Source organism: Dipodomys spectabilis, unplaced genomic scaffold (assembly GCF_019054845.1).
Source record: "Dipodomys spectabilis isolate Male_0828 unplaced genomic scaffold, ASM1905484v1 ptg000002l, whole genome shotgun sequence".
NCBI classification, from domain to species: Eukaryota; Metazoa; Chordata; class Mammalia; order Rodentia; family Heteromyidae; genus Dipodomys; species Dipodomys spectabilis.
Genome location: NW_024870679.1, coordinates 39,655,001 through 39,679,327, shown reverse-complemented (window position 1 = coordinate 39,679,327; position 24,327 = coordinate 39,655,001).

Below are 24,327 nucleotides of genomic sequence, written 5' to 3'. Positions count from 1 at the left end.
TGCGGCTCCACCACTTTCCATCTGTAGGGAAGTGGATGAGCCTCAGTTACTCCATCTGTAGAGTAGGAAAGTGATGTCTGCCCCTTGGGATTTTTCTGATGCTTGGAAATGATAGCTACCTATGTACATATGACCAGATAAAATGAAGTTAAGCTAAATGAACCCCAAGATAGGGACACAAGTGGTTTTTTCTTTCTTGCTATTGTTTCTAACATTTTTATAAGGCACCATGTGATTTTGTTGCTGTTGTTGTTGCTTTGTGTGTTCTTCCCCCACAGCATAATCCCTGTTTTCACTGTATTTGATGTTGGTATAATTTGGGGAGGGGAAGGGAAAAAACAAAATGTTTAAATAGGGATACAGGTGGACCTACTGTAACAATGAGATGTACAAGACATTATGTTGAAAAACGAATTCTACAATTTAGGAGGGGAATGGGGGGGAGGGAGGGAATGTAGTTGTGGAGGTAGGAGGGAAGGGATGGTAGGGGAAAACAAAGGAGGAGGCAACAATGCTTGATAAGAAATGTACTCATTACCTTGCTCATGTAACTGTACCCCCTCTGTGCAGTATTTTCACAATAAAAAACTTATTAAAAAAATGATAGCTATCACACGGAAATCCTTGTAAGTAACAGCTGTTATTGCGTGCAAAAAAGGTGGTCAGTCTGGGTGCTGGTGGCTCCTACCTGTAATCGTAGCTATTTAGGAGACTGACAACTGAAGATCATGGTTCAGAGCCAGGGCAGGAAAGTCCATGAGACTCTTATCTCCAATTAACCATCAGGAAACTGGAAGTGGTGCTATGGCTCAAGTGGCCTTGAGCAAAAGGCTCAGGGACAGTAGGCAAGCCCTGAGTTCAAGCCCCAGAATTTAAAAAAAAAAAAAAGCTGGTCATGATACTTGTCCTACAGAATGTCCCTAAGTCTTTTCAACCCACATACCTCTTAGGGACTCCAGCTTGGGCAGCTCAAGAGTAACAAATTTGGAAACCTGAACCACAGGACAGAAGCCCCCAGCTGCCCGCTTTGGAACAGACTTAAAGGGAATAGAGGGAAGTCACGGAGGGCTTTACATGCCAACGGCCTGGCGGGACCCTCCTGCGAGGAATAAAATAGTGTGTCCTTAGCCCTCTCTTGTGAGAATTCTACAGACTTGTCTAGGAAAGAGTCTTGAATTCTCCCTTGATGGGGAAGCACCCAAAGGTCCTCCAGGGCTGTTGTGGAGCAGAGTGTAGGGAACTTTGGAGCGAACAGTCAGCGGGTGTCAGTGGTCCACTGCCTCTTTCTTCCCCGTTGGCCAGCTGCCTGAGGTCCGACCACTCTATGGCAGCTGCCTTTCTCCTGTTTCGTGAGAGACCCCGGGGCTCCCGGTGCCCACACATGGAATTTACTGGGGCTATGTTTCCCACACATACTTGCAGCCAGGGCCTTGGATGAGAACACAGAAGGCAGCTTCTGCCTCGCTTTCAGCAATGGTAAACTGTGATTTACTCTAATTGATGTAGCTCAATTTGCATTTACAGCCCTCACTCCAAAGAAATGGGAAATAGACTATTACATGTTCTAGTCTCTGAAGGCCTGAAGGCTTTCCAGACATAGGAAAGAAATAAGAAGAGGAGGAGCGAGCCCTTTGGATACCCTCATATGTCTAATATTGATGAAATCTAGATATGTCACAGAAAATGCCAGTGTTCCAGCTTTTCATGATATATTAGGAAGGTGGATAGCCATGGGCCTTCATGCTTTCCTCCCTGATATGCTAACAACAAGGTTAAAGTCTGTGTCCTTGGATGGGCATATTCTTGCTCTCTACCAGCACCCCTGTTTGGCCATGAAGGTAGAGATCTCTTCCCTGGATTGCTTGGTTTAAACCCTACCTTACAGGTTAGAGACTCCTTTGGAGTCTTGGTTGGAGGGATGAATTCTGGGGCTTGCCCACCTGATTTCTTGGTTCCCTGTTGTTACCACATTGCTCTGCCTTTGTGTGGCGTAAGTCAGGGAAACTGAAGAGTGCCAAGTGGAGCTTGGCAGGACTGACCTTTGGGCTGGCCTCCCATCCTTTGAAACGGCTACATAGTCTCTCATGAGTGGCTCTGAGTTTCCGAACAACAGGTTAACGATGTTTCTTACTCTTTCTTTCTAAAAGGCATGGGGGAGTGTAACATATTCCTCACAAAACGATTAACATTTAAAAAATAATTTTAATGCTATGGGGAAAATTGGGCTCTCCAGAATGATTCTTTCCCAGGGGGCTTCAGGTGGCCAGGATTTCACTGAAATTGCTCTCATCTGGGAGCACCTGGGACTTGCCAGAACATTCTTTCATGGGGGTGGTGCACTGTCATCTTTTAATTTTCTGATTTTAATGTTTAACTCAGGTAATTCTCTTTCAAATGAAATTCTACGTGAAACCCCCAATATACAAAAGTAATACAAAAAAGTAGGCTCTGGATGAAGCTTGGGGTCCTCTCTGTGTACACCTCGGTTCTTCCCCATGCATGCTCTCTTCAACCCCTCATAGCTCCCTGCAGGCAGCCATCTGGCCTAGGGAGGGCCTGTGTCTGTCTGCCTCCCTCTCCGTCACAGGATCACCATGAAAAGTTGGGTAAAATGTAGATTGTTTTGTCTGCTACTGACCCTGGGTCAGTGGATTTAAAATCTTTAGAGCCAAGGCCTGGGACCTGCATTTCAACAAGCATGGTTCATCCATTCATCCATTCCTCCCATGACATAGGTTGAGTAGTTATAATTACCTTGATACACAGTTGACACTAGATTACTAGATTCCCCTCCCCCCCCACCTCGAGTTTCCCTTTTGACTACTGGCCACAGAAGCTGCTCTTGGGGCTCCTCTGCTCTGAACCCCATTTTCTTCCTCTCAGACTAGATTGGACAGATTTAAGTGACCACAGGAGTCCCAGTCCACATGCTTATCTAATGAGGTAGCCTCAGAAGGCCATGGAATCATTCTAGTCCTTTCCCCGCTTGCTCAGAGAAAGGAAAGGGTGCCGCACAGTGCTTAGCAGGCAGAAGGATGGAACTGGTCTTCACTCTTGTCTTTCATTTTTCTACTAGGCACAGGCCTCTCTGGTGAGGATTTGACAACCTATATGCAGACATTACAGTTAGAAAGGAGGAACAGTGCCACCATAAGTGTTGTTAACATAATTGATTCTGTATTTTACAATAGCTAAAAGAGAGGATTTTGTATGTTCGCACTAGAAGGAAAACAATGAATGTTCGAAGTGATGGTATTGTTATTGAGTGCAGTTTCAGCAGTGCACCAGGCATACATGCATTCACAGATCATAAGGCACCCTCATAAATGTCATGTATCCATGATCATGTGCCAAGTAAAAAATAAAATCAAGAAACAGACAAAAAGAAAGAGAGAAAGCATATATGTTAATGGCCCTGCAGGGAGCCTGACATCACAGGACAGGGAGCACTAGGACTCTGGCACAGTGGGAATCCATGCAGACAATTGTCCTCTCATACATCTCTGGGTCTGATCTTCATTAAACAGCGTGGGTCACCCTAGAAAGCAAGACCCGCGGGCAGCAACACTCCCCAGGACAACAGGAGTCCACCATACCACTAACTGGACCGTACAGGTCTGTGGCACTGAGTTTTCAGGGAAAGAATCATCTCCCGGAGCCAAAGGAGGATTAGTCCTCCTCATTGCTTTGGACCTCCGCCTCCCTCCCAGGAGACCTTTGTGTTGCAGATGGTTCTTTTTCCTCCCGTCCCATCCAGTGGAGTCTGCTGCCTTTCCATATGAATTCTCTGAGGGCAGGAAGGAGATCCCCAGGACACTGGGGCCCCGAGTCTGTGGGCCCAGGCTCTCTTTATTCTTTACCTATCCCCTCTGAGCAAATGGCCAGGAGGGAGGTTTAGCTGGGCCCAGATATTGAAATGAGCATCCTTCCACCCTCCCTCCCCGCAGTGGTTCTCATGGTTCTTACCCCACCCCCAAAATACTTTCTACCCATTCATGGGCCTGCTTAGACGGGGCAGAAAGCTTCGGATGAATAGGTGTCCCTGCAAAAGGCACATTACAACATAGTATGCTGCTAGCGATGACTCTGTCCCCCCAGAGGGGAGGCTCTTTATACTAGCCTTCCCAGCAGGGCACACTATGCCACTCCCAGGTTGAGGAGGGACATGGGCTGGGGCCATGGTTCAAGTGGTAGAGCACCTGCCTGACAAACAGACCTATGGAAACCGACTTGTGCCTCTTCACTCCCTGCAGGAGAACTGTACCTCTTCAGTCTTCTGCCCACTTGTACTAGCCACCTTCCTCTTTAGCCCTCTGTGTCCTGAGTGCTTTCCTCTTTATAGGCTTTATTGTCCCTCTGTCTTCCTTTTCCTAGAGAACCTAACCTACCACTGAGCTTCCAGCTTCTCTGGTGACCCCACCCTCACCCCCAGGGAGGTGAAGTCCTCTTTCTGCCTTGCTCCTAAGACCCTGGGACCCTTCCAAGATAGGCCTCTATGTTGTTGCAGGGCTCATTTCCATGTGTCTTATGACCTTCAACTGAACATCTTGCCTTATTAGCTCTGTATTTCTAAAGCCTACTACTGTTGGGCAAACAGTAGGAGCTCAATAAATGTTTGCTAGATGTACAGGTGGATTGAAGTATTTCATAAATATTTGCTGAGCATCCCTGGGCCGGTGCCAGTTATGCTAGATGGGGGTGTGTGTCCTAGGTGACTAGAACACGTGACTTGCATCCACCCCCGCCCCCAGCATAGGGAGCCACAGGAACAGTCCATAGTTAGGAACTGTGGCAGGGCTGGGGAAAATGGGTAGTATAGCTCTAGCAGTGAGCTAGAGATGCATAGAAAGGTCAGAGAGGATCAAAGGGACCAGAGCCTCAGGGCCTTTGGAGAGACGTTTGACCCATATAATCTGAATGGCACTTGCTGGACTGGTATATTATTAGTAGCATCCCCTCACTCTCAGAAAGTAACTAGTTTGAGTGATAGAGTATATAGTCTCCCTACTGATAGACTATGTGAAGAAGCATAGATAGATAGATAGAAATAGATACAAGATAGCATAGATAGACGATAGATACAAGATGGATAGAAAATATAGATGATAGATTGATAGATGATAGCTAGCTAGATGATAGATGATACATAGATGATAGACAGATGATTTGTAGAGAATAGCAAGATGATTGACAACAGCATCATTATTGAAAGCAAGATATAGGGTTTTAAGCAACAGAATATTCACTGAATGATCGAAGACTGGAAAACCTTTGTGACAGCAAACAAACTGAAGAAAATATGATGAAGGAAAATGTGGGGCTGGGACCGGACACTTCTTGGTTGGGAGGGGCTGAGTGGATGGGGTCCAGAGCAGGGCTGGGAGCAAGGGTGGTGTTGCCACATGGCTTCTTGAACAAAGAACTAAATCAATTCTAGAAACAAATGAAATGAAGCATTCTAAAACAGAGCAGGAAGTGGGAGTAATAGGGCCTGACATTTTCTGTGACTTTGTGAACAGAACTGGGCTTGCGGTCCTCCTCCTTGGCCAAACATTTCACTGGGTTAGGTTTGAACTGTGTGAATGTATACCTGTATCATTAAAGCTAGCGTTTAAATCTGAAATGTTTACAGGATTTCCCTCTGCTCCATTTTCCCCAGGTCTGGCCTCCAGACCCCAATCATGTTAAGTGATTTCTTAGTGAATAGCAAAGCTCCAATTTGAACCCAGGGTGGTCTGACCCCAGGATCTAATATCACAGGTGCTCCTCTGCTTAAATTCCCTTATTAAGATGATATTTTAGTAGAGGTCCAACCATTGCCAGTTAGTTTGAGTGATTACATTCCCTTGTAATCATTTCAAACTGCTTTATGTTGGTGATGTTGGCAAAGAATCTACCTATACTAGAGAAAGCCAGCCTTGAAAGCTGGTCTCTGTGGAACCTTCTAACCCTTCTGAAGTGAGAGGGCTCTGGATTGAAATCACTAGATCCATGAACTGGAAAGCCACTCACCTTCTTTGTCCCTCAGTCTTTTTGATCTATAAAATGGGTACTATCATCTACATCCTACTGGGTTACAGGCAGGATCGGAAATAATAATTATTTAGTAGTTACCTGCAGTATGGTCTCCAGAAATACTGTTAGCAGGGCCAAGAGTATTTGTGCAAAAATCAGAGAAGTATCTTCTTAAAAGTGAAATGACATTTCTGCAGTCTCTTGTCCCTGTTTGCATGACAGGCGACAGCGGGTGCGGCGGAGGCCCCGCAGCCCTGGCTTCTCTGTCCCAGCCTTCTTTCCTCCCTCACCCAACCACTGCGTGAGCCAGAGGCAGGCGCACCGTCATCTCCACATTTGTCACCAGACTTGATGGATTGTATTCCCAAGTTAATGCCATAAATGCTGTTTGGAAATTACAAGTTCATGCTGCTGGTGGTCTAGCCAAAAAAAAATTAATTTATCATCATGAATATAAATTTCAAAGATAGTATTATTGTCATTTAAGGGTTGAGTTATGGCACGTATGGGGAGTGGCTTGTGGGACAGAAAACCATGTCACCATAACTCAGTGTAATTCCAATGACAATAGTTCTATCTATCACTTTGTTATAAATCAATCGATATTCAGTATTAAGTGAGCAGGTCTGACCTCCCCAGCTGCATGGCTGGAGTGGCCCAGGGGCCTCAGAGCTGTGGGTGAAGGATTGTAAACCATGTGGTTGATACCAATGGGAAGGCAGAAAAGAGAGACAGCAAATTCTTGTCTGGACTCCACATGCTTTGATCTCCTGATCAATGTGTTTTGATCTGTAAGCATTTACAAAGCAAATGGTATCCCAAGTCCTAAAGAGAGGTTTTGCTTGCATTTTCTCCAAAAGACTATGGTTTCAGAACTGGGAGTTATTTACTAATTGTAGACAGGGCTGAAACAATGTCAATGTCAGCAGAGTCAGCACGCATCCAAAGGCTTCTACATTCCAAGAATCTGGCAGTATATCTTTCTGTTAATCAATATCGGTTCCCTCCCAAAGGCAATTGACCCTGGGGAAAGGTAAAACAGGAGTCTGAGCACCACTGATCTAGTTTGCAACTGGCTTTCAAAGTGCTGGGGAGAAGAAGAATACAGAAATATCAAGGAGCACAATAGTTTGCAGAGCAAAGAAGATGGTTTGAAGTCAGTGGAAAGTAATCTTGCCAAGTGCAGAGTTATCTAGTTAACCTATTGTTCAATGTAATGAAAAAGCAGGGCCATTCTGGAGTGTGTTACAGTATGTAGTTTGCCAATTACCCAATCAAGGGGCATTGTTCATTCAGCCAGGATTGAGGGCAATACCCATACTATTTTATTACTATGAAGCCTCAACTTGGCATATTTTTATATAGACAATAGGGTGTTTAATAGCCATGCAAAACTAGGACTTCCTTCATCCTTTCTGGTTTAAGTCCATTGTCAGTTGGCTACATTAGTTTTTGTCACTGAAATTAGGGTATTGCAATGTGCAGTATTTAGATTTAAAAATTCATGAGAAAATAGGGGTATAAATGGTTGATAATGGTCCCTTGATTTTTTTTTTTTTAGAAGTAGGTACAGGTGAGGAAGGTGCCAAGAAAAACACTTGAGAGTCTAGGGTAGCTATCTACTAAAAAATTCTACATTTCAGCTTCCTGATATTCATTTGTTAAACTGTGAAGTTAGTTGTTCAAAGGAGTATGTATGCATATGACCCCATATATATTTGCATTTATAGCATATTTAAGATCTAACTTCTATAAGTTGTTACTTATGACTCTCATACAGGTTGACCCATGGTAACAATGAGATGTACAAGACACTATGTTGAAAAATCAATTTTACAATTTAGGTGGGGTGGGGGGGTAGGGTTGGGTGGGGGGGGGGAATGTAGTTGTAGAGGTGGTTATGGAAGGGGAGGGAAGAGAGGTCAAGGGAAGGGGTAGACAAATGAAAACAGGAGAGCAGATGAATGCAGTCATAATATTCAGTATATATATAAATGGGCCTAGGTAAATTGAAGAGATGGATGGGGTTGAGAGAGATGGGGAGAATGGCTGAAGGTGTAACATTGATCAAGATGCATTGAACTCACAAAGGGACATATTGAATGGAAACTCCTTTGTAACATTACTTAAGGATAATTTTTAAAAGTGAAAATAAAGAAAGACATTGGATGACAAAAAAAATCTACAGTCTCTGTGTACAGATTTTCCTGTATATGTAAAATCTCCTTCACTCCTTACTTACTAGAAATGAAAGTGAATTTGAAAAGTCTCTCAGGACAAGCTCTATTTAAAGTGTGTAAGCATACAAGTGAACTTAAAATCATCACCTAAAAATGCAGTGTAGAATTTTACCTTTAATTTATGAAGTTCTTATTAAGATTGGTCAAATGCCATTTCAGAAACCCTTCACATCCAACCAGAGTTACTATTGAAACCCTCTACGTGGTTACTTACACATGTAGAAATACATGTCCTGTGAACTCTTCCTGTTTGGGAAACACAAGCACAAATTTCCACAATAAGTCATTGGCCCTTCTTGTGCCTGTGATAGGCTGTTCAGTGGTATCAAGTACTTTTTTTGAGCTTTGGTAAAATGTATTGAGGGTCACAATAATCTCTTAATTGTTCACACTTGTATTTAATAACCTGCCTCAGTGTCAAAAGATAACCCCAACCTATCGCAGGCCAGGGAGCATTGCACCCCCACCGCCTGCATCTCTGGATGCACATCACACATGTCCATGTTATTCCATATTCGGTCCATTCCAGAGAAAGGCTAAAGGAGACAGAAGGTACTGATCTTGCTAGGTGCGGCCTCTGACACTATCACTATCAATTGTCTTTTGCTGAGGCTGATCACCACCTCAATTATCTAGTGTCCAGTCTACCTGATAGGTTTTTGCAAACTATAACTCTTCTGTCCATGAGCATGGAATAATGACATCCAGGGGCAAATGGACAGAATACAAAAGAGATAAACCCAGAAATAAACTACATAAGTTTATCTCTGCATATAGACATAGAAAATGTTTGGGGTACCAAATGATTCAACATAATAGATAGGCTGATGTTTCTTATGCTAATATGCTAAGTAAATTAGATAGAGCTGTTGTGTTAAATAACTCTCCCATTTTATCATTGCAAAGGAAATACACCCCGTAGTTAAAAATACTGTGATAGGTCCCATGAACATAAACAGAATTCTCCCTTAAATCATTGCAGTTGTAATTTATAGTAAAAACAACTTTAAAGTTTAATAAGGGCCTTTTATTTAAAGGAAGATATATTTTTCTCAAGCATTGCAAAAGAAAGTCAATTTCAAATTGAAATCATGAATCAAAGAGAAAAGTAAAATATATTGGTAAAGTAGGCCAAGGCTTCCCACAACAATGTATATTATTAGCTACATACAGCCCCACACAACAGGAGAAAATAGATTTTAGTACAATATTAATTGAAGTTTTCCCAGTTGTGGTTCAGGAGGTTAATTTGAAAAGAATACATTACCGATATATTTATAGCATTTAAATAAATTAAAATTATACTTCACACATCAATAACACAGTTGTTAAATAATATTTTTATTCTATGTAAATCCCATCCATTCATCTCAGTTGTATAATAAATGACCATAATTACGGAGCTTCATTGGGAGGAAGGTCATTGGTAATCCTGTAATTCCTCATTGGTGTAAAGAGAGAAAACAGAACTGTTTGTGATGAATGTATTCAACCTTTGCATACTTTGGTACTTTGAACCATGCATTAAAATGCAGTTGGAAATTAAGTTCTTTACTTCCACAGCATTTTTATTCTGCTGTGTTATTTTTTTTCTTTTCTTTTGTGTAACTAGATCTTCTTGAAGTGTGCTTTCTTGACTGTTTCCTTTTTTAGTTTGGTTGCAGATAACCTCTCTCTCTGTCTCTCTGTCTCACTGTCTCTGTCTCTGTCTGTCTGTCTGTCTGTCTCTGTATCTCCCTCTCTCTCTCTCTCTCTCACACACACACATACACACACACACACACACACACACACACACACACACACACACACCATATAGACCATATAGAGAGCATGCCAGTCCAATTTAGGAAGCCTTAGATTACATAAATCTAACTCAGACATCTTTTTCTCTACAAATAATTCTCTTAATTTTACTTCGAAAAGAAACCATGGTGTCCCTAAACCATGGTGTGAACTCAAGTTCTGATGAACTCCTTCCTGGCAGTTGTCAATTTTCAGGCCACCAGGGAAAGGTGCTTGGTAAATTTCTTCCTTCCAAGTCTCTTGCTATCACCTGGCAGATCTTAAGTGAACTAACCTGGTTCCCACTCTCCTTTAATGAAAGGATGAATCCTGGTTTTCCTAGAGGGACTAAAGATACATAGAAATGAATGTGAAGGTTAAAAGTAATGGGCTTGTGACAAATAAATTACAGAGAGGGTAACAAATTAAGACATTAACAAAGATGGCTCGGTTTAATTTATCTATAGTCCTTGCGTCCTCCTAACCCTAGAGGCTGCACAGCCTCCACTCTTTCCAGGAGCAGACAGGGCTAAGGCTCGGCATATGGAAATAAGAACAAATGACCGTTAATTCCTAATGAGAAAAATATCAAAGCGAGCGCATTCCCTGTGTGTGCCATAAGGGCTGGTAATTGAAAGGTCTTTGGAATAAAGGGTTCTAAGCGGAGGGAATTCCTTTTAATGAAGCTTGGAGTTAGTCCCATTATTCTAATAAAGTGTAATCAATTGGTGCCGACAATCTGAAGGTCTAGTTCAAGCTCTGATTAGATCTTGGTTGTTTTTTAAGGTGCTGGGCAGCAGGAAGGGAAACACAAGTTAATAGGCTTTTGGGTCAGCGATCCACACTTCCTGAAGTGAGCTGGAGTTCGGGGAGGGCAATTTGGAAGCTGTCTTAGCATAAATCCAAAGCATGGCTCTGCCGTCCAGGGGGATCTGAGCCTTCTGCATTCCCCAAGACAGGCTTTGAGCCGATTCGACTCTTAATCCAATTTACTCAGCCGAATAAGTCCCACTGCTTCAGCTTGCCAACAAATTAAAATCCAGCTTCATAAAAACACCTTGAATTTGGAAGGTATTGGCTGGCCCACTAGACTTGAAACTTCATTTATTCTGGCTAACTTCTCAATTATCTTCCCAGCAGTGGAGATGTGTAAAAGTGCAAAAATCAATAGGGTTCTATTCCCGTTCTATTGGAAAGGGAAAAATTAATGAGATAGGACACTCTCTTAATCAGAAATAAATGTTTTAATTCAGATAATGACATAGTTTTCCCTCGCTGAAGGATGACAAATGCTGGGCTCTGCCCCCAGCAGAAGCAGTTTCAATTTTATTGTAAATATAAAAGGTATTGATCGGTGAGATGTACAAACCCCATTGCTTACAAAAGCCATTCAGGGGGACTGGGAAAACTATTAAGCACTGGGTCAGAAATCAATAAACAACACTGAAATGTAGCAGAGGTCGCCCTAGGCTTTGTGGCATCTTTGAAAGCCAAGTGGCAGGAATAGTGACAGAAATGTCTCTTGTGGAACAATGTTGGGGATGAAGAGGGTCAGGTGTTTAATCTCTTCTGTGGTTTGACAGATCCTGGGAACAGGGCTAATGTAGACTTTCTTGGCTGTCTTTGATTTAAATACATGCTGATTCACCGCCGTGCTGACAACTGTATTTATTGGCTTTGGGGGTGCGGAAATGTATCACAGGGAAGGCCTCTTGGTGTAAGTTGGGAAGGTTGAAGGGCTGTAGTGATGCAAATGGACCATACCTTGATTTCCCCTTTCTCCTTTCAGGAAACATACAAACAAACAAACAAACAAACAAATGCATACTAGAACTTCTTTTGAATACACCAATAGATGGGACTGGAGCCTACCATACTGAATGGCACATTAGAGCAATTACAGGGAGGATGATAGAGCATGAAGTATTTTTTGTAACAGCTGACTAAATGTAATATTTCTCCTTCTGGGTTTTTAATTTTAATACTTGCTTTAAATTCAAATGTAGTTTGGGCTTCCCTTTCTCAAGTCTTTTATCATAGATTAATATATTCAACCATCTCTAGACCACCATCCTTTAATACATAGTATTTGGGGAGGGAGGAGGAGATTATAATTAATCATCTTCTCCCCAACCCACCTCCCCTACTCCCTTTGGTAGTTTTGAAACTAAAAGATTAGCCCAGATCAGAGACCAGCCTTACATTCTGAACGGAATTGGGCTGAATCCTTAAATAACAGCAGGACCCTCATTGAACTAAAACACACTTTTTATTGCTGAAAATGCTAGCCAAGAATGCCCAGAGGAGAAAAATTACATAGGGGAAGAGATTCCATGCATGTAGGCGGAATCCAATTTTTCTAATAAGACATTGATTTGAAAGGTTTCAAGCCGAGTATTGAAACTTTTAACAACATCATTTCTGAAGCAGAGACAAAGCCTTCTGTCCTGTTCCCACCACCCCCTCCCAAACACCCGGAGCTGCGCCTTGTGTTGCTGGAGACCCGTCCCCTCTTGACACCGGTATGATTATGAGATTGGCGAGGGTCAGGCTGCCCATCAGTAGGTGAAGTGTTCAGCAGCTGAGGATTTGAGTTTCATCTCACCTCAGATATTATGTCAGTTCCATGTCATTTTCATCCCCGAGAATGATTTGAGAGCGCTCCTTGTCCTCTGTTATTGCGGTCACTTGACCTCAGATGTAACTTCTGTCGAATACCATCATTTTAACAAAGTCAAGGAGTTGCACATCCCTAGCCAGCTCTGACCTTTCCAGCCTGCCGCTCCCCAATTGGCTCTGATGGCAGATTTTTACTGCCCCCTCCGTTCCCAACAAATGAATGTTAAGGCCTCAATGAATTGGTTCACATTGGAAGTTATAGTTTTACATTGCCATGAGCATTTTTAAAAATGGAATCTCCTCCCCTCTTTGTAGTTGGTCTGCAGTAGTGGTATTTCTCTTTTTGCATTGGGGTACTCAAACACAGAAAACTACCTTCCACTTAAAAACAATGTTGTGATTCCCCCAAATGACAATTCTATGTCAGTTAGAACAGAGATAAAGCACCTTGATTTCTTGTCTAGGCAATGTGGTCTTTTTTCTTCACTTGAAAAAAAAAATGTTTTGGTCTCCTCCTCCTTTGTACTCTGTGCTTAAATTTTCAACAAGAAGACGATAATTGAGTCATCAACATTTTTCACAGCCCTCCAATTTGGATCGGTGTTCTTATTTCTGGGTCCCTGAAGTCATCCTAAGGAACTCGTAGACTCATTGTTAAAGAAACCGCTACTGGGAGTGTTCAGTCTCTGAAGTCAGTGTGAGGTGCTAAGTAATTTGTGTGGAGTCACTCCTAACAAGAGTGTCATCATCTGCCTGGGCTGGCACTGTGAGGGCGCCTGGCATCTAGAACAGGGGCTAACGAACTGTCTCCAAAGGGACAGGTAGGAAATAGATTTTGCAGGCCATCTATGTCCTTCCCTTTCTCCAACCTTTATATAGGTAAAATCCATTTTATAAAACCAAGTTGCAGGTGGATTTGGACCATCTGAGTCACATTTTTTTGACTGACCCATGAACTAGAAGGTGTTTAATACATGTGAGTTGACTATGAGTGCTACTTTCAGATTAATCTGAAAGTTAATGAAAGCACTTGACATGCATCATAGTAGTAATTGTGTCAGTCAGTAACAAAATATGCGAGAGAAGCTACTGAAAAGGAGGAAAGAAAAGGTTTAGTTCAGATCATAGTTTCAGAGATTTCAATCCACAGTCATTTGGCCCTGTGGCTTTTGGGCTTATAGTAAGGTAGTGAAGCACATGTAAAGCAAAAATACTTCCTTCATGGTAACTGGAGAGTGGTGGGGAGAGGTGGGGCTGAGTCCTAGATTCACTTCAAGGGCACATTCACTAGAATATGACCTCCTACTAGGTTCTGTCCCCCTCCCGTCGTACAGTATTGGGATTTGAAGTCAGGACCTTGTGCTTGCTATGCAGACTCTACTACTTAAGATGCCTTCAGTTCTTTTGGCTTTACTTATTTTTCACATAAGATCTTATGTTTTTTTTCCAGGCTGTATTGGAACATGATCTTCTTATTCACACTCCCTGTGTAGCTGTGAAGACAAGTATGACACCTTGCCCCAGATATTTGCTGAGATGGTTCACTAACTTTTTGTCCAAGTTGGCGTCAAACTATACCCCTCCCGATCTCTACCTCCCTAGTAGCTGTGATTATACTCACAAGCCTCCCCATGCCTTGCCTCAGGCTCTACCTCTTAAAGATCCTACCATTTCCCATTAGTGCTAGGGTCAGGGAACCAGGCCTTTTAGTACATGGATCTTTGAAGGACACTATCCAAACCATAGCAATAATGATCACCTTCATGGAACTTTATGCCAATTGTAGAGTTAAAGCATAGTTAATCAACCCACTATTTCTTTGTTTGGAAAATGTAACAATCTGAACCACAGTGTGATCTAAACTGTAATTTTCTATTTTTTTCACAAACCATATGAAATAGCTACTATTAGACCATCCGGGGGTGTGTAAAAATGTCAAATGTTTGGTTCAACCCCGGGATATCCTCTTTTCAAACTTCCCAAACATGATTATATATGAATTTCAGGTTAAGAATCACTGCTTTGATGTGGGTAATATTATTCGTTGTTGTCTCAGCCAAGGGAGTGACGTGCAGAAATGCATTTCCCTAGGTTATGAGACAGGCTAAGCCTGAGAGATGAAGGCCTTGCAATAGCTTGCCATTTGCTTGCTTCCCAATGTGAAGTTTGGAGGCATCTCAACTCTGTCTGTACTCCGTGCTAAACTTTCTGGCTCAATGGTCAACATCTCGTTGTTGCTAGGTATTTCCTGTATTTCCTTGGGTCCTGGGGTGTAGAGGCACAAGCCAGGGAATAGAAACAAAATTGAGAAATCAAGGCACATTTTGACCAACAGTCCTTGGCACATAGCAAGTCTTTAATGAATTTAACAACTTGACTTACTGATTTCGGTAGACTGTAGGAGCACCTACGCTCTTTCAATGGCTGAGTAAAGACTGTGATTTGGCCCAGGAGACCTCCTTATGTCTTAGGTGTTAATTCACATATGAAATCTCTGTGGTTCCAGGACAAGTACAGGGGCTCCCTTCTCTAATTGTTTGATGTCTCATCTCCTCAATGAGGCTATCAGCTCTCTGAAGGCCAGAGAAACGTTTTAGGTGTCTGTAAGTACTGCCAATTGATTCTGATACTCTGTGTGTGTATGTGTGTGTGTGTGTGTGTGTGTGTGTGTGTGTGTGTGTGTTGGAAAAGTGTATTAGTCAGCTTCACATGACTGCAGCTGAGATGATCAATTTAGAAGAGAAAGGGATTATTTTGGCTCTTCTTGTGATGAAGCAGTCTATGGCTTTCGGCCTCTGCTGAGGTACTGACTATGTTACGTTGGGAGTGCATGGAAGGTCATTATAGCTTCTATCATGAACCAGGGAGCACATAGAGGAAGAGAAAGAAACCAGGTTTTCACAGGCCCCCTCAAGGATACCCCGCAATGACCTGGGAGCCTCCCACAGGGAGGGAACCTCCTAGAGGCTCCATCGTCATTTCTAAAGCGCCAGCCTGGGGAACAAGCCTTGAACAAATGGATCTTTGGAGATCATCTATCTAAAATATATAGTAGGAAATGGTTTAGATAAAATCCTTTCCGGAACCAAGAAAATAGAATACATTACCTGGCGAATTCCCTTCCATTTCCTTAAGAGTTGCTGTGTTCTGTGCGTTCCCTTCTCTCTACGGGACAGTCTCACATGAGATTCTATTTGCCCCTCTGGGGAGGCCAGGTGGTGTACAAGAAAGAGCACCAGCTTTAGATTCAGAAACCTCAGTTGAATCCCAGCCCTTAACCTAGTTGTTCTACCTTGGATAAATTAGTCAGAACTCTCTCTAAGCATCTCTTCCTCACTTGTAAAATGAGGGTAAGAACTGAAAATTAAAAAAAGATATACAGAAGGCAGGGTCTGACACTGTAGGAACTTTACTTACAAACCTTAGGTATTGCTATGGAGTCTGTGAAAAACAGAGACCATATCCCTGTTAAAAAATAATTTAGGTGTTATGTTTTGCTTTTTAATGCTCTGTCTTCCTAAGAAGATCAATTAGGAGTTAGTACTAGCCATCTAGACATTTCTTTAAGTGGATTTCTGGAAGCCATTGGGAGGGGCGGGGTGAAGCATGAAGCATAATTATTGGCTTGGATTAAGCTTGGTATGAGAAGGGGGTGGATTTGGATTGATGAACTCACTAGTGACTCATTAAAGCTGAAGGATCTACCAGGAGCAGACCTGGTCAGGGCAAGCTAGGAGCAGCTTCTGGGTAAGAGGGGATTTTATCCAGCAGGCGTGTGTGTGTGTGTGTGTGTGTGTGTGTGTGTGTGTGTGTGTGTGTGTGTGTGTGTGTGTGTAGTGGGAAGATGCAGTTACTTGCATTTTTAATTTTTTAACCAACTTTGAATTTTTCATTATTTGATAAAATGTTGTTGTTATTGTTTTAAATCAGTATAAGAACATACCTACAACCCTTGCTTACACTAAATGGAGAGGATGCTTTATAGAAAAGTAGTTCTTTGAATTAAGACTTACATTTTAAACTGGGTAATGCTGGCTCACATCTGTAATCCTAGTTGCTCAGGAAACTGAGATTTGAGGAACAAGGTTTGAAGCTAGCCTGGGCAGGAAAGTCAGTGAGATTCTTACCTCCAGTTAACCACCAAGAAACTGGAGCTGTGGCTCAAGTGGTAGAGTGCTAGCCTTGAGCAAAAATGCTTAGGGACATCATCCAGGCCCTGACTTCAAACTTCAGGACTAAAAAAAAGTTACATTTCTATTTTACAGGATTAGAAAAGAAGGTTAGAGCAGGCTTTAGGCAGCTCCTTTTCTCCATCTTTTCTGGTGAGGAAATGGGAGACCCAAGAATTTCTCTTTGTCCGGGGTGAATTCTCAGCTCAAGCACCCAGCAGAAGGCTGTGCATTTGTCTCCTGTACTGGTCCGGTCCTAGCCACTACGTTGAGACTGACCCACATCTACATTGCCCTTCCTGTGACAGTCTGCATGAAAGGACTGGGCCACCCATTCTGAACACGAGTAAATTGAGATGCAGATCTAGCCAGAGCACACAGCTAGCTTAGCTAGCATAGTGATTAAATTCACTTTTATCTGGATCCAAAGCTTGAGCTCTTTACCCTACCTTGTAACGGAGCTGGGACTGAGAGCCAAAGTTCTCAATCCTTTCTCCCAGCCACATATTCCAAGGTGGAAGACTAGCACCAAGTGAGTGGCTATACCATGTTGATCCATAAAGAATTGTTGGTATGGGTCATCTCTTTTGCGGGGATGTGGCCACTGCAAGTTTCTATAGTGCACAACATGCAGGAATTTGATGGGAATGTCTTCTGCAGAGAGCCCCCCTCAGAAGCAACACTCATCTCCATTCACTGGCCATCTATGCATTTGGCCCGTGGGCATGCTGTGCCATGGAGCCTGGAAGGGGTGTGGTTCCGCAGGTATCCTTTCTTGAACTGATGGTTAGAGCTGAAATCCCTATGTCATCCTCCCCACAGAGAGAAGACAGAACATCACAGTGTACGACAATCACAGTGTGCATGACTGTATTCTAGTCTCAGTCCTGGCTCAGTTTTCAGTCCTAAGTCCTACATGTTTGTTTGTTTCTCCCCATGCCCCCCAATCTAATGTATGTCATCTTTTGTGAGGGTACTGGATTTTGAACTCAAGGCCTTGCATCTGCCAAGCAAGTGCTCCACTATGTGAATCATGCCCCCAACCTAAATGTACATGATCTTTTACATGAAATCTTGATTTCTTTTTTAAAAAAATGCTAGTTAACATGCTCAACCCACATGATTTTCTTACCAGTCCTGTGTGAGACGGATGAGGTTCAGGAGTTAGAAAGTCCTCCCACAGAGCAATCTCTCTGGGAACACCAAGGGACCCAAATGGGGACATCCAGGAGATGGAACAGTTCCCCACTGGCCCTTCCAAATGAACAAGGATGCAGTATCCATCCTACCTAATTAAGGAGTGCTTGAAAGCAGGGCCCTTTTCTTGATTTACAAACCCTCCTCCTCATCATTTATAGTGCACTGATATGTGAAGGAGGGAGGAGAGACACTTAAGGGAAGATGGGTATTTCCTGAGATGACATTGGTGAGGGCAAGTGTCACCTTCACATAAGCACCCCTGCTCAGATGGCTTGTTAGGAGTGAGGCAGCAGCGGGTGGAACACGCTGTGCTTATTGACAATGCATTGAGCTATTATCCATATTGGTGCTGTTCCCTCGCAGAAATTCAAGGACAAGACGCAGTGGTGCCTAGCATCTATTTTCGACACTTGCTAAAAGACAGGCCTGCTGGTGGTTCTAATGTTTAGGAAACTGGAGAAACCCAACTTCGTGTATCTATCCTTTCCTTTTTCCCTTGGACAAATATTTACTGATTGACCTCTTTGCTGGTCTGGAGATGCCAGAATGAGCAGAATACATACATAAGGCCCTAGCCCCATGTGCACTGGGTCTATGTAACAGTGGAAATGTAGCTATGGGGAAAAGAAAAAAACCAGAAACAATAGATATTTGTTTTGTTCTGTTTTTTAGAGGAGGAAGCCTACCCAGTTCAGTTTTAGAACATTCCTTGCATCTCACATCAAAACATCTCTCTGTCTTTGCTTCGTTCACAAAGGAGATTTCTCTCTACTGAAAAGAACCATTCACTTGACCCTTGTGGCCCATTTGCCCAATATTTTGTGTTTCTCATTCCTTTCATTGCAGAATTTCTCAGGTGAGCAATTTATGCCTATTGCCTCCATTTTTATCTTTATCCACAGCTTCCGTAACCCTCTGCAATCTGGCTGTTTTCTTCAGAAATAACTTTCAATCTCTCTCTCTCTCTCTCTCTCTCTCTCTCTCTCTCTCTCTCCAGGTAATACATATTCCCCTTGCCTCTCCATTAGTGTCTTCTGGGGTTTGTAATACTCTGTATCCCCCTCTTTGTTCTATGCCTCTCCCACTACCCCTTGCCTTTCTGTCTTCTTCAGCTCATGCCTCCAAGGGCTCATTTTTCCTTTCTCCTCCTTGCTATTAACACAATCAAGGAAGCCAAGCATAATTTATTTTCAAGCTCTGTTATTTATGGTGGCTAGGAGTGTGCTTCTAGGCATGGTAAGCTTGGCCCCTCGTAGACCATTTCTACAAGCAGTGGTGGTGGAGGCCAAGTCTCTTCACAGCTTTGCACCTTATTTTCCTTATGGGTTCAAGTGTTGCAACTGCCCAAGGGATTCCTGTCAGTGTGGAATGAATGAGATAGTGCAGATGATCTAGCTTGGTGTTTGGTACAAGTTAATTTTGAATAAATAGTCATTATTAGTATTGCTTTCATAGTGATTATACTTCTTTATGTGATATTCTTGCTTGATGAGAACTTTATCTTAGCAATTAGAAAGCTATTTCTGACACTAGTGAATATTGAAGAAGCATGGAAGCCGGTACTGGCACCATGTCCAGAATCCCACCTTATGCTCTTTGTCTCTTCCCTCTCAGGGCCACTGGAATTCTAATTATGGCCCCAAATCCAAGTCCAATGCTTCTCCTCCTTCTCCTGGAATTGGCCACCTTGCCACTCACTGAATCAGGCACAGATGTGCAGATACCTCTTCAACTGCAGGAAGACTGCTCTCCGGGTTGCTGGGTTTTCCCTTTTCTGGGCTGAAACAGTTGTGGTCCTTCAGCCCTTTGGTAGCTGAAAGGCCTCCCCCTGGTTTGGTTAGGTCCACAGAGTCTGCCCAGTGAGACCCTATCCCCTGTTTTTCACAGCTTTTCTCTCTTCCCAGTGGAGGAAGGAACACCGAGATGGCCCTCTAGTTATACCATGAGGCTCCTGGTCTTGGCTTGGAGCTGATGGAACATCCGAGGAGAACCTGAACAAGGAAGCCAGTCTTGTATTCTACTCCAGAAAATTGGACTTGGGTTCACGACAACTAGTCAGTTTCTGCCAGTCTTTTCAGCTGGGGAGGTGTGATCCTGTTGGTTCCTCTGTGTGGACAGAAGGGAGAGCAAAGGCTGAAGTAGGTGCAGGGGTGGATGAGGATAGCATGTAGACAGCCGTCAGAGGGAAAGAGAGAAAGAGGATAATGTGTATAGATTACTGGGTTGGCCTTCTTAACTTCTTGGTTGACAGCTTCCTCTACCTTCTGCCAGTTTTCCAAAAATGAGAGTTCTCAGCAAGATGCAACAGCCAGGTAAGGACTCACAGATCTCATTAACTTCCACCAAGCTACAACCACTTTAAGTCCGCTTCTCAGCGGGTGTTGGTGCTCTGATGACAGCCATGATGAGGAACGATGGAACAATCACTAGGAACTCCCCTGGGCAAGCAGCTTCAATGTCTTCCTATTTCCCAGTCACCATTTCCCCAAATCCCCTTGGATTTTCCCACCCTGGGGCTCTGAGCTTATTACTAAGGTAACATACATGTGTCCTTGTGCCAGGCAGGAGGATGAACTAGTGAATGAGACAGTCTGCTGTTGAACATGCGTTTACTCCATGCCAATACTGACTGCACCCTTTCTCTAGCCATTCCTCTTGTGGTAAATTCTACCAGTCCTTCAAGCTTCCACAAAACCTAACCTTTCCTTAGCATGTCTCTGCCTTAAACTTCTGTTTGATTTTCCACCAGAACTCTGTAGCGACTGAACACCACATCTGGATTTGCATCTGTGCCATGCCTCTCCTGCTAAACCTCGATTCACTGAGAAGCAGGGTCTACTGTTGCTTCACTTGCTTACTCCATGAGGCTTTGCACAGAGCAGTAAGGTCAATAAATGCATCGGCTTAGCTGCTGTATCTGATGTAAATTTCCTTCAACATGTACTGCATGTAAACTGTACTTACCCTTCTGGCTGACTACATGGGTTCATCTGTTTTTGTTTGCTTTTGGGTGCCAGTCTGGGGCTTGAACTCAGAGCCTGGGTGCTCTTCTTTAGCTTTTTGCTCAAAGCGGGCACTCTACTACTTGAGTCACAGCTCCACTTCTGGCTTTTTAGTGATTAATTGGAGGTAAGAGTATCAGGGACTTTCCTGCCTAGATTGTTTTCAATCTTTGATCCTCAGATCTCAGCCTCCTGAGTAGCTAGCTTACAGATGTGAGTCACCAGTGCTCAGCTTGGTTCAACATACTTATGCTTAAAATCAACCAGGTCACCCAGGCTCCTGAATGGATGAAGCTTGAAATGCTACATGAAGTAGACAAGTCTCAAGAGGATAAGTCATATCTGATTCCATTTATGGGAAATCCTTACAGGTAATGTAGCTCATAGTGACAGAGAGTAGGTCAGTGATTGCTAAGACTAGTGGGCAGAAGGGGAGATGGGAAGTTCATGTTTGTTATATATAGATGCTGCTTGACTTATCATGAAAACTTTGTAGGCTAAAAATACTGTAATTTCAAAGTGCATTTAATATATGTTATATTTAATGTATATATAATATATGTAATATATATATATGTATATATTGGTCATGGGACTTGAACTCAGAGCCTGGGCGTTGTCCCTGAGCTCTTTTGCTCAAGGCTAGCACTCTACCACTTTGAGCCACAGGCTATTTCTAGTTTTCTGATGGTTAATTGGAGATAAGAGTCTCACAGATTTTCCTGCCTTGGCTGGCTTTGAATGACAGTCCTCAGATCTCAGCCTCCTGAGTAGGTAGGATTATGGGCATGAGCCACCAGTGCCCAGATGCATTTAATATATCTAACTTATCAAACATACTTGCTTAATTAGGTCTGTCTTAAACATGCTCATAGTATGATATTAGCCTCCACAGTTGGGTCAAGTCAGTCATCCAACATACAGCCTAGTTTATAAAGTGTTGGGTGTTTTGTGTCATGTATTGCATATTGGGGCTGCAAGATAGAAACCAGAATGGCTGAATGAGCGTGACTTTGTGCCATTGTAAAGTTGTATAATAATAATAATTTAAACTATTGAAAGCTGTGTCTATGAGCTCCTGTCGGGACTGAAGGAACATTTCTCAACAAGGAGGGTGGTGCAGGTTGTATGACTTGTGAGGACCTGAGTCACTGAACGTCACTGTACACATAGCCATGGTTCAAATGATAGCTTTTCTATGTTATGGCTATTTTACCTTAACTGTGGTTAAAATGCTTCATGCAGTGGCTTCAAGCTTGGTGAGAGGGAGCGAGTGTCTTGTGGGAAGGAGCTTTTCACTGTAGCTCCTCCATCACCTCCCTTGCCAGTCACATGCTAGCTCAGGATAAATACTTTTGGAAGTGAAGTGGATGGCATTATTTCCTCAGAATTGAGAAGGAAAATTAGAAGGGGAAATCTGTGAAAACGCTTTAAACACGTCTCACGTTTCACCTTGCCACAATCTCTTCAGGATGTGAGTAGAAAGAAACGTCAAATCTCAAAGCCAACAAGAGGAGGCGTTTTTTGGGCTCAGATGAAGAAATCTGCAAAATTAGGAAATAATGTTTGTGCCATTTCTGGAGGCCCCAGACAGGCTCGGTTCACCTCGAAGTGATTTACCTGTGGCTCTCGATGATTATTTACTTGGCTATTCAGTTCAAGACAATCACAGGAATGTACGGCCCATAAATTAGAATAGCTATGAAACACAGGCTGCCTTTATGTCGAAACATAACTTTTGCAGCTTTTTTTTTTCCCATGAAGGGAAAATACATTTAATATACAGGCTCAGAGTGATCGCTCTGTTCCCTCTGCCTTCTTTTTAATATCAGAGTTCAGATTGGGTCTTTTGCCTGCCCTAGGCTTTGTCCTTGTGGTTAACTCTGAGCCCAGGAGACAGATCTCCCCCAGGACCCCACTGGGGAGTTGTGCTCCCTCTATTCCAATCTCTAAAGTTTGGGGGTGGGTGGGTTCTTCACAGGTTGTAAACATGTAAGTGGGGTCAACTCTGTGAGCCTAACACATAAAAAAGATCTTGGAGTTGGGAGTCAGGCTCTACCACACTTAGTACTTACCCTAAGTTGTGATCTGGCCATATTAACTGCCCCCCACCCTCTCAGAGGGCGTGCTAATCATACCCTTCCTGTTGAAAGTCTGCCGTGGTGGAAACAGTAAGCAGCTACCCAGGGCCTGGCATTCAATAAGCAGCTGTAAAGATATCAGAATGGTAGCTCTAGAGTACTGGGTGACTTGGAGCAGTTCAGAAGCCTAAAGTTGAGGAAGATCAATAAATCGGATGAAGAGGAGGGCAGAGATGGGACATCAATACCAGGTAGGTAATGAGGGCAAGCAGAAATTGGGAGTCTGGCCAAGTCAGGAGTACAGACAACTGAAGTCAACAACAGGCTATATCTACAGGTGAAGTTGAGAAGGATACCTGGTCTGACCAAGTCAAGTCTGTCCCTGATTTGTGCAAAAGCAACACTTAAAGCTAGGAAGTGTGATCTGGGGGAAAGTATCTAGGTTCAACTGTCCCTAGTCCTAATGAGGAGAGCCCATCAGAGCATTAACTCTAAAGCTATACTGCATACATTTGATTTGTCTCTGCCCCTAGTAGCGGTACAAGTTTGAGCAAGTTACTTAACTTCCCCATGCTTTAGCTCCTCCCTCTAGAACAGCCTCAACCTCACTCATAAGGTTGCTGTGAGAATTAAACAGCAGTCATCTGTAAGTGTGTCGGGAACATGCTCCTGTTTCCGTCATTCAGGGAGGGCCTGGGCTAGGCACTCAGCTGAACTGGCAAATTGGTGCTTTCTCCATCTCCTGGCCTCATGGAACTGGAAGCCCAGCCCACAAGAGTGCCTTTCTGTTCCTTGTCAATGGTTCTACCAAAATAGGGCATTGGTTCTCTGGGCTGCCATGTGGGCCACAGGCCTTTTGTCTGGTTTCTTTTCTTTCTTTCTATACCTGCTCCTCTGCAGGTAATTGAGAGTTGTTGGAACATTCTATAAAAAGCTTACAGGTTTGAGGGCACTCAATCAATGCTGAATAATAACAAGAGAAATGTATAATGTATAAACAGATTATGTTGGGGTCTTAACATTCTTCTGTCTCATTAATATATATGGGAGCTGCTTCCTGGCTTGGCTTCCCGGGGAGGGATGTCCTCTAAGTGAGCAAGGAGGGGCTGCTCTGCACAGCCCTGTCACTGAGGCTGGGAGCCAGGCCTGGGATGCAGGACAGCATCTTCTTCAACTGTTCCCTTTGATACCGGAAGCTATCCTTTACTGACCCCTC